Consider the following 4,046-nt stretch of genomic DNA (forward strand, 5'->3'; position numbering starts at 1 on the left):
GGTGAGAAAGAGAGAGAGAGAGAGAGAGAGAGAGTAAGAGAGCCGGGGTGAGAGATGCGGTATTAGAGCCCAACAAGTGGTATCAGAGCCCAACAAGTGGTATCAGAGCCAATGCGGTGGTTGATAAGCACCAGAAGTAGGAGGAGATGAAAATGCAATTAGTATGACAGAGAAAATATTGAAAATTGACTTCATTGTAGAAGTTTAGAGGGTTGGAGAGACTAATGGTTCTACCAGGTTAGAGGGTTGGAGAAAGTGATGATTCTCTTCCCATATAAATAGAGGGTTAGAATTCATCTAAAGAATTGATTTAAGCAAACACAACTTTTTATTCATAAATTAATGATATATACAAAAGAATAAAATATTTAATTGTAACATGCATCAAAGCAAACAGGACGAATTATGGATCTCTTAGGAGTATGGGTCATAGAGAAAACTGAAATGCAAAGCAATAGTTGTAACATGCCATGTTGCAAAACAAACTAAACTGCAATTCATAGTTGTCAAAACGGAACTATTAACCAAATCGGTCGTTCAAGCTATTGGGAAATTTGTTGGAACTCACCAAATCGGGGACCAGCTTCTGGTTGCACGAAAGAAGCCAACGATGGGGAGGAAGCTGACTGCGAGACTCGAAGCAAAAAGACGACAACGATAATCAGCCCGGGGACCAGCTGTCATCGACGACGACGAGCGCAAGAAAGGATCGCGACTGAGTGCGAGACAGTGATGAGACAGAGAATGACGACGACCAGTCCGTGACCTGCTGCTTCTGCTGCCGGCGAGGACGAGCACAAGCAAGGCACACGAGCACTCATCAGCGGAGGCGCGACAAGACGCGAGCGGCCAAGCACGCAGCACAGACGGAGGAGAGAGACCAGACTCGACTCGCGAGAACATAGTGAGGTGGATCCGACGAGAGGCGCAGATACGGGAGAGAGAGAGAGAGAGAGAGAGAGAGAGAGAGAGAGAGAGAGAGAGAGCGCTGGGAGGTGGCTGTCATTTTGGAAGGTGAGGTGAGAGTGAGAGAGCCGGGGTGAGAGATGCGGTATCAGAGCCCAACAAGTGGTATCAAAGCCCAACAAGTGGTATCAGAGCCAAGTCGATGGTTGATAAGCACCAGAAGTAGGAGGAGTTGAAAATGCAATTAGTATGACAGAGAAAACAATGAAAATTGACTTCATTGTAGAAGTTTAGAGGGTTGGAGAGAGTGATGATTCTCTCCCCCTATAAATAGAGGGTTAGAATTCATCTAAAGAATTGATTTAAGCAAACACAACTTTTTATTCATAAATTAATGATATATACAAAAGAAGAAAATATTTAATTGTAACATGCATCAAAGCAAACAGGTCGAAGTATGGATCTCTTAGGAGTATAGGTCATAGGAAAAACTGAACTGCAAAGCAATAGTTGTAACATGCCATGTTGCAAAACAAACTAAACTGCAATTCATAGTTGTCAGAACGGAACTATTAACCAAATCAGTCGGTCGGACTATTGGGGAATTTGTTGGAACTCACCAAATCGGGGACCAGCTTCTGGTTGCACGAAAGAAGCAGACGATGGGGAGGAAGCTGACTGCAAGACTCGAAGCAAAAAGACGACAACGACAATCAGCCTGGGGACCAGCTGTCGTCGGCGACGACGAACGCAAGAAAGGATCGCGACTGAGTGCGAGACAGTGACAAGACAGAGAATGACGACGACCAGTCCGTGACCTGCTGCTTCTGCCGCCGACGAGGACGAGCACAAGCAAGGCGCACGAGCACTCACCAGCGGAGGCTCGGCAAGACGCGAGCGGCCAAGCACACAGCACAGACGGAGGAGAGAGACCAGACTCGACTCGCGAGAACATAGTGAGGTGGATCCGACGAGAGGCGCGGATACGGAGGCGAGCGTGTGGTGGCGCTATGGCGGTGAACTGAGGTGACAGAGGGAGAGAGAGAGAGAGAGCGCTGGGAGGTGGCTGTCATTTTGGAAGGTGAAATGAAAGTGAGAAAGCCGGGGTGAGAGATGCGGTATCAAAGCCCAACAAGTGGTATCAGAGCCAATTCGGTGGTTGAAAGCTCTCCACAGTGGCCCAAATCCAAATAAATTAAAACATAAAAAATTTTGTCAACTATACACACAAATAGAAATAGATCTCTTCAACTTTTTTTAATAATTAAAAGAATAAAGTATGATCTTTTATTATTAATTTTTATAAATAAGACTAAAAAAATATAAAAGAGAATATTAAAAGATTATAAATCACACTTTATTTTCTTAATTTTTTTTAACAATTAAAAAGATTCATTCCCTACAGAAACCAATCGGTATTAGTTAAAGTAAACCTTGACTTTTTTAGAAAAAATGGAATTAATCGTCAACAACAAATCTTTTTATAGAATTTCAATTCAGGATGAACTAATTATTTATTTATCAGAATTAAAATATCATAAAAAAAACCCAAAATTAGAAAAAGATAAATATATTACCATGTTGTTCATAAAAGTTTAATATATTACAGTGTTGTTCTTTAAAAAAAAAAAAATTCATATAAATGTCCAATTTAAATTTTTATAGTATGAACACATTTTACATTCCTTCCAACATTTAAAAAACCGAGCTCATTATTAATGTATTGTGGGTGTATGTGTGTGTATATATAAAAAAAATATTTATTTAGGATAAAAAGATATAGTATATATGCTTAATAAAGTATTAAAAGAAAATTACATTATACATTTTAACGAGAATGTCTGACTTGAATTAAACACTGTTGAGTGAGTCTCAACTACTGATGATTACCCGTTGAGGAAGTATAGGGAGTCAATGAAATATCTGTACAATGTGTACAATGGAGGTTTAGGGATGTCCGATTCAGTATTAGAGATATAACTATTAGTGTTATCTTTTTCTATCAGCTTAAGTTTTTGGGATTAGTGGTTTTATGACATAGTATCAGAGCTCTAGATCCGAAAGATCAAGACCAAAATCAGCTTAAGCTTTTGGAATAAGTGATTTCATGACATGAGATGTTTATTATCCCTGGTATCCGGATGGTTATTCTGGATAGTATGCGTGATGTTCATTTTTTAACTTATAACTCATTATAAGTGCTCATCCAGCGTACAGCAAACAGAGCGGCTGATTTAATGGCTAAGACTGCTGCTTTAAACAAGCAGGTGTACCTAGAGTGGTTACAACCCCCTAATAATTTAGACATTATTATTAGAGAGGAGTGTTACTCTTTCTCTTAGGTGTTTTTTCTTTGTGTTATGTTCAGTCACAAAAAAAAAAAAACGAGTAGTTTAGGATATTTAGGTGGAAATTTCTTACCACCAACAATTGAGGTATGAGGAACACAAATAGTGTGTTAAATAAACATTGGATCTCGGTGCATGTGTCACTCTGCCTCTATCAAATCTTGTTGAATATCAACTAATTTGTGTTAACTCTTACACCGTACCATTCTCCATTATTTATTAGGGTAAAGTTATTTAGTGTTAATATTTTCTTATATTTAGAGCTCAAAAACCTTAATTATTAAGAGAATTATATACCAAATTATTTAAGTATGTTACTCTTAGAAATTCTTGAATATATGTCATGACCTAAAATTCTCTACACATTTTTTAATAAAAGAAAATTTCTGCTTCTAAAAAAAACCTTCAACACAATTTTTAGCAAATTCAATAAATCTCGGATATTTTAAGATCACAAAATTTAAGAGTTCCTACTTCCCAGGATCATAGATTCACTTAACAATTAACATGCACAAGTTAATGGGAATCTACCGAGAAAAAAGGACAAAGAAGCACATGTTAATGGTGGAGCGTATCTTTTGGTTTTAAATGATGTTTGTTGAACTTTATTTTAGGTTGTCCTCCTATTATGATGGGAATTCAATGCAATGTCTGCGTGATAGGAGAAAATCCATGGAATCCAACTCAGCAATAGGTGGAATGGAATCTCCAACTTTGACTTCAACTTTCATTTTGGTCCGTTGAATTAAAATAAGGTTTTGTAATAGTGTCTAAAAATTATTTCTTTACTAC

The sequence above is a fragment of the Arachis ipaensis genome, chromosome B04, assembly GCF_000816755.2.
Source record: "Arachis ipaensis cultivar K30076 chromosome B04, Araip1.1, whole genome shotgun sequence".
NCBI classification, from domain to species: Eukaryota; Viridiplantae; Streptophyta; class Magnoliopsida; order Fabales; family Fabaceae; genus Arachis; species Arachis ipaensis.